A 7,701-nucleotide genomic window follows, 5' to 3' on the forward strand; every position below is an offset into this window, starting at 1 on the left:
TAATACACAAGATCATTTTTTTTTGTTATATGTATAATGTGGATGGCAATATAAGGTCCTTGCTCTGTCTATGTAGGCTTTATGATTGCCTATCATCAAGCCCGAATACTTGTCTATCTATATCTATACTTGTACCAATGGACAGGCCTTGAGTTATGTCACCTTTAAATTAGCCAAAACTAACCAGAGACTGTTAATTATAACTAACCAAACTGCAAAAAGCTGCATTCTACACCTAAGTCCTAAGAGCTCCTGTATAAGTTTATCTCAGGGTCAAAGCTATATCTTAGTTCAAAGATTCTCTTTCTTCCCTTTTTCTTATGTCGAAATAGTTATTATGATTTTTTTTGTTTGGAAATACTTATCATTAGATGCTTCTCTTTTTTCCCTTTTTCTTGTATGGAAATGATTACTGTGAGATTTTTCTTTTCTTTTTTTTCTAAATAGACATGATTATTATGAGATCTATTTTCTTTATTTTTCTTATGTAGAATGGTAATCATGAGATCCCTTCTTTGCTATATGTATAACTACATAAGTCCATCCTCTGTCTATGTGGGTTTCATGTTTTCCTAACATCAATGCAAAGCAACCATAGAATAGTTTGGGTTACCTCCTCCTTGAATCAGCCGAAAACAAGATAAGGTGTACATTGAATTGATTCTGTCAGTCCATTTTGCAAGCTAATTTGTCGCATCGTCTTATTTTCTTAAAATCTACAACAAAATCCCTAATGCATTTCAAAAATCAAACTATCCATGAGTTCATTCATGTAGGCCAGGCTGCTATTTGAATTGTGATACATATGTCGCTGCAGTCTGTTATTTGACTCAGTTTTTTTATGCATAAATATGATAGTTTCAATCTTATAACATCTCTCAAAGTCTGACTACACTTGAAGAACTGGAGGGGCAGTTAAACTGTTAAAGTGCCATCAACATTTGAGAATTCAGAAGCAGAAAAAAATACTTACATTCTTCTGTTGAGATAAGCAGTACAACCATTTCCTGGCAATATATGGAAAGCTCTTAAAACATTAGCGCTTCCACCTTTGAACAATTTTACAGATTGCTTTCCTACTCTTAAATATAAGTAAAGCCTTCAAGCTTTTGCTGCCCCATAGGGTGCAACTGCCATTTTTGTTGGGTTATATAGAACTACAAGATGCCAACAATTTAATCTTATAATCCACAAACTGAATCTTAACTCTAAAACACACTTACCTGACTGCTAAAACTCACAGAACACTCATCCCTGTATGGGCCTTTGGAGATCATCGGACAGTTGTTATAGGTAGGGTCTCAAACAAAGAGAAAATTACTGAAAACAGTGAATGGGTATTTGGTTTATGAGTGAAGTTGAAAAGTTCTTAAAGAGTCTATCAGGGATCAAATCTTACTAAATGTAAGGTTCCAACATTGAAAAGGGATGAGACCTAGCTCGTGCCCTGACCAAATTTGAATACCCCTTAGTCCTCATCTCTCATATAGAATATAGAATAGCTGAACCAATTTCGTAGAGGACCTCTATTTAGAAAAAACCAAAAAAAAAAAAAAAAAAAAAACCCCTTACAGAGCATGACGATCAAACCCACAAGGCTTGTTTCTAATCCGGAATGGAACCTCTAGGTGTGTACAAAGGTGAGTACAATTTGGGTCTTATTTCCTCCAGTTGTCTGATCACCTCTTTGATATCTGGCCTAGCAGTAGGGGAAGGTGCACAACAGCCCATTGCAAGCCGAAGAGCCTGAATCAACCCATCATCAGCCGCGTTCCTCAATCCCTTCAAAATTTCAGCATCGAAGACCTGTGTTGTTCTCTCCTCAAGGACTGCATCTTTTACAATGCTGGGTAAATCAACAATTTCATTTGTGACGGATGCATTGTTACCTGGCCTCTTACCCATCAATATTTCCAAAAGTAGAATGCCAAAGCTGTAGATATCTGTCTTGGTGTTAGCCCTCTTCATCTTCTGAAGCTCGGGAGCCTTGTAGCCTTCTAGGCTTGAAGCTTCCATCATCTCAGCTGCTGCAGAGGGACTCATAAGCCTATCCAATCCATAATCTGTGAGATGGGCTACGTAGTATTCATCAACCAAGACATTCTTTGATTTGAGGTTTCCATGAATTATGGGTGTTTCAAGCCCTGAATGAAGATGAGCCAACCCTCTAGCCGCTCCGAGGGCAATCTTGTGTCTTCTAGCCCAGTTCAATGTCTGCCTGCCCGCACCGTGAAGAAGATCGGCAAGGCTTCCTTTGGGTATGTAATCATAAGCCAACAACTTCTCCCCTCTCTGGCCTTCATAGTACGCCCTTAGAGGAACAAGGTTTTCATGCCTGAGTCTACCAAAGTCATTAATGGCAGGCAAGAATGATTCCAAGTCCTTGGCCGTGCCTTCTCTAAGCAATCTAAGAACAATTGTGCCTCCCTGAGCTAGCTTTGCCTTGTAGAGAGTCCCATAACTTGTTTTGCTCAATACTTGCCCAGTTGCATTGAGAACATCATCAACCGTCAGATGCTCCCCACCTTCAAACAACACCAATCTGCCCTCTCCACTCTCATCTTCCTCAAATTCATTAATAAACTCTCCTTTTATCTTCCTGTCCTTAGAGGTGCCCAATGCAATCAAAACAGATACTGCAATAACCATGAAAGCCATGAGGCCAATAACAATACCAGCCACAGCCCCAGGGCTCAATCTAGAATGGCGCCCACCGCCCGGATTCGAACTCTGGACTCCTAAGCAGCCTTGCAGAGGACTCCCACAAAGAGAAGGGCTGTTGCCCACAAAATCATTCTGGCTAAAATTATGAGAAAAACTAGGTATAGTACCAGTGAGATTATTATACGCCAAATTCAGAGTAGTAAGGCTGAGATTAGCAAGGGCTTCAGGGATTGTTCCGGATAAAGAATTGTTGCTGAGGTCAAGGTAACGAAGACCGCTGAATTGAGAAAGGAAAGTGGGTATGGAGCCTTCAAGATGGTTGAGGCTTAAATCAATCTTTTGCAGCGTAGGGCATGTCTTATTTAGCAAGGCTGGATCTGGAATTGAACCGCCAAGGTCATTACGATCAAGGTCAAGCTCAACCAGCTGGTTACATAGATTCCATATTGAAGGCGGAACGGTGCCATTAAGCCGATTATGCCTCAATGAGAGGACGGAAATGCTCAAGCTGTTGCCAAGTTCTAAGGGTATGGGGCCTTTAAGCATGTTAACATCCAAATAAAGTTCCTGCAAACTAGACAACTTGGCTATTTCTCTAGGTATTGTTCCCGTTAGCCCGGCTGCGGGAAGTTTGATACTGTAGACAAAAATAGAAGGATCTTTATAAAGTGTAAGATTCGATCTTACCAGTGTTGTATTGCACTGCAATAACGTGTTATCTTGCTTTGCCCACTGGATTCCCCTCCATTTGCAGATTGAAATGGATGCATTCCATGTTGAAAGCATAAAATTATCAGCATCCCCCAAAGTGCCCTTCAAACTCAGCAACACATTTCCATCACTCGTAACTTGAGCAAATGTTAGCAAAAGAGAGGGCATCCAACACAAGATGGCGCAACTGCAGACCAGGAAAAGTCTAAATGCCATGGATGGCTCTGAAGCTCTCAAACTCATAGACAAAATGGGGTAAATTATATGGTATTTCAAAGGACTGTATTTATCAGAACAAGTGTATTTCTATCCTTCCACAAAGGACTGTACTGAAAACACAGGACAACATGGCCTCTCTTCTCTTTGGTCCGATTGCTTTGCAATACAATGACTTAAGGTGAAATTTTGCATGGTATTTAAAATCATTGTTCCTGTGCTATGATAGTTGTGTATATATATATTTTATGTGTATGTCCCCGGATGACGGCTTGAATATGAATCCACACATTGGTGGCGGGCGGGTGTTACACACATGGACTTGGACCCGAGGCAACTTATTTTGTGTTACACAAGAAAAATGGCATCTTCAATATTAAATTTTCTTGTTGGCTGTTGAGTAACTGTGAAAAAGTCTACAGGTTTGAACTTTTATAGTCTCTCGGTAGGTAATATCCAGATTTAATTTCCCAAAAAATTCTTATGTGTTACTGGTTAAATTTGATTTCTTTATGGGGTTAAGGGTTTTAACTATATTCACCTTGTTTCTTATTTATTGTTTTCAGAAACAGAGAGCTGACTGCTTTTGAAGGAGATGTTGAATTTGTTTGTTGGAGAACAATGACCCCAAAAAATTAAATGAATCAAGGGTTTTTAACAAAGTGTGATGGTCTATTTTGGTATTTAAGTAGGTTCTTAAGTCAAAGTTTTCTTGTTTATTAGGATTATTTTGGTAGAAAAAATGAGTTTTTTGGATAGGTAGTTGGTATGGTTTGTTTTAAGTATATTACTTAAAATTGTCAATGGGAAAATTGTAAATGAGAGGGAAAAGATCTAAGATAAGATATGATATCAAAATTAAATGAATAAAAGTTATATTGACTTAAATGTATGTTTAAATTAATAAAGAAATAAAAATATTTATTATGAAAAAAAATTTATTATAAATTATTTTTGTTGCAAATGTATATAGGAAAAGATACTACATGGGTAAGATGTTCAGCTAGTTTGCAGCATATAGCTCTGCTAGGGTTTCATGCGATCTTTGAGTTTCCTTGCATACAACTCTCTATCTAAGCTTTCCTTTTGTGTTTTCCACTTGTCAAACCAAATTTACTGTGAGAGTTTTTAGGCTAAGTTTGTAATGGCCCCAGCCAGTGGTGACCCAGTTGTTGATACTAGAGTTCATGTTGCTGCTTCAGAAAGCCGTGGCACCTCGATTGAACAAATGTCCTCGCAAATTCGTCCCAAAGGTCTTTCATGAGGTAATCTTGATATTATACTTCCTTTGCAACAATTTGATGTTGCTTGTGATTGGTTACAACAACATACCTTAGTAGGTTATTTTGTGGGTAGGACTCTTCTTGAAGCTATGCTCCAAGAATGGGTAAACAAGAGATAGACTCCTCATGGAGTTTTCCTTGACATTGTGCAAAACCTTACCAAAGGTTTTTTTAATTTTGCTTTGCCAACCCATCTCAGGTAGATGCAGTTTTTAACAATGGTTCTTGGTCAGTGCGTTCCTCCCTACTAGTTTTTCAAAGATGGTCAAGAGATTTCACTATCTATGATGACGAAAAGCTTAGGGTTCTTGTGTGGGTTGAGTTCCTAGGTTTACCCTTGCCGTGTTGGCCTTTTATTGAGTCCATTGCCAATACTCTTGACAAAGTTATTACAAAGGAACATGGAATTTTTTCAATGCTTTTCCTCGAAAATGCATATGCGTTGAGGTTGACTCTCCAAGGATCTCAAGGATTTTGTTGAGATACAGATTGGTTCTCAAACCTTCTCTCAAAAGGTGCTTTATTTGAACCTACCCAAAACCTTTTACATGTGCTAGTTAGCGAAACACAAGATTAGGGATTGCCCTTTGGCTGTGCCCAGGGTTAAACCACCGCCTAAAGAGACCCCTATCAAACCAACAAAAGGGAAGCAAAAAGAAGAATGGACCACTGTTGGGTGCAAGGGCAAGGCTCCCTCAACTCCTAAACAGTCATATGCGGCTGTTATTTTGGTTCCTCCTATTTCAACAAGAGTGCAAACCCCAGCCATTATAGGAACTCAAGTGGTTTTCTAGAACCAAACCCTAGTGTTTCATAGGTTTCAAACCCTGGCAATTCTCAGGGGATCAAGGTGGCCGCAAGGGCTAACACCTCAGTTATGATTCACAATCCTTTTGTTGTTTCCTCCATTATGACTCAGAATGTATGGGTTCTCGCAGTCCTCTTGGACGTGCTGAGAAATTAGAGGAGAAACAACAAGCTATTAGTCAAGAGGATTTTCCTTCTAGCTTTAACCAAGTTTCAACTTTCTTGCAGAATAGTTACTCCTCTCTCGAGGACAAGGAAGACAAGGAAGAATTTTCATAAATTTTTTATCATGGAATGTGTGAGGTCTTACTAACCTCTCTAGAAAGTACTATGTCAGGGATACTCATCATAGACTTGGTAATTTAGATTTGATCTATATGCAAGAAGTTAAAATCTCTGGTTTCATGCTTTCTTCTAAATGTCACGTCATTTTTCCAAATGGCATTATGTTTTCCTCTTAGCATGATTCTAGTAGGGGTGTTGTAGTTACTCTTCTGTCACCTTGTGTTCATTCTACTATTATTTTGCATGGTTCTAACCCCGTGCATAGAATAATTTGGCTTTTTCTTTCTATCAACAATCATTCTTTTGGAGTAGTTAATGTTTATGCTTCCAATGATGTTGTGGAAAGATCTCAATTGTGGGGTTGGATGGCTAACAACTTGCCTCCAGCTACTTGGGTTATGTGTGGTGACTTCAATATGGTTGAGCTAGCCTCTAACAAAGATGACATTTTGCCTTTTTGTTCGATAGTTAGGGCAAGGGAAGTCTGGTACTACGTGCATAATAAGTTGGGCCTTTTTTATCTCAATACTAACCACTGTTAGCATAGGGGGTTTGGCACACTTGGTCCAACTTTCAAGCTAGCTCTAACTGCATTTTAAAATGTCTCGATCATGCCATGATTACTGCATAATCTTTTTTCTCCTTTTCTGATTCGAGATTTACCTGTCATTCCTTTGCCAGATGTGACATTATTATACCATTATCCCATTTATTTATCTATTTTGTGGCACACAATTGTCCAACAGGTTGTCAGGACTCAGTCTTTCCTCAATACGTTAGTGTTGATGCATGCTTCCATTATTGCTCATATCCTAAATGTCTAGAATTCAGAGCCGTGTGCACATTCTTAGACAAGGTGGATTCAGTGGTGGAATGATGCCATTATCGAAATTACTCAATTTCTATGCATCTATGGGTGGTAGTTGGCAGTTTTCAGATAGCGGTCTTATGAGTCCACTACCATGACTCTCAAGAAAGCTTCTGAGGCTCTCACCCTTAACCCTGTTGATGTTGATTTACAAATTCAGTTTTCCAAACTTCATCACGACAAATAGGTTGTGGATAATTATGCTACTCGAGGGGCCCAAATCAAAGCTCGCTTCCATTGGTTGGAGGTTGGTGATAAGGCTTCGAAGGAGTTCTTCTAGGCTCTTCGAGCCCGTCATACCAATTTTGGGATTAAAAAATCAAACAAGGGACTTCTGTTCTCTCTAGTCTCCCTGACATCCTGCAAGCTTTTGTTCACAATTACAAAAATGTGTTTACTTCGAAGGGAAATTTATTTGCTCAAGGGAAGCCCTTAGAAAGTGTATTTTTGTTACTCCAAACTGCCTAGTGGTTTAGCAATGTGCTTTTTGTGAGCAACTTCTCACCATCTAAGACCTTAAGGAGGCAGTTTTTTCCATGGTTGATGACAAGTCCCTCGAGTATGATGGGTTTTCTTGTGAATTTTACAAACACCTTTGGGAGTCTATTAGTCTTGATCTGCACAAATTTTATCTTGAAGCCTATCATTCTAAAAGCTTAGTAGCTATTATCAATAAAGAAAACATCAAATTCATACCTAAAGCTAGCAATCCTAAGGATATATGTAACTAGTGGCCCATTACCATACTTAATGTGTCCTATAAGATCATTGCTAAGGCAATTTCTCTTAAAATTCACCATCTCCTTCCTTTAATTGTGTGGCCAGAGCAAACCGATTTTATCAAGTCCAAGTATATTCTTGACAACA

General features: G+C 38.8%; 1 pseudogene across 1 annotated transcript; it reads right to left on the reverse strand.

The window, feature by feature from the left end:
* Positions 1-954: 954 nt before the first annotated feature.
* On the reverse strand, positions 955-3,875 carry LOC149537807 (putative kinase-like protein TMKL1 pseudogene; annotated as a pseudogene). The gene has a single exon (XR_016355892.1). The product of XR_016355892.1 is annotated as a putative kinase-like protein TMKL1 pseudogene (transcript).
* Positions 3,876-7,701: the final 3,826 nt, after the last annotated feature.

This window comes from Cupressus sempervirens, chromosome 9 (genome assembly GCF_028749045.1).
Source record: "Cupressus sempervirens isolate cs-2001-9-10 chromosome 9, ASM2874904v1, whole genome shotgun sequence".
Classification (NCBI taxonomy): domain Eukaryota; kingdom Viridiplantae; phylum Streptophyta; class Pinopsida; order Cupressales; family Cupressaceae; genus Cupressus; species Cupressus sempervirens.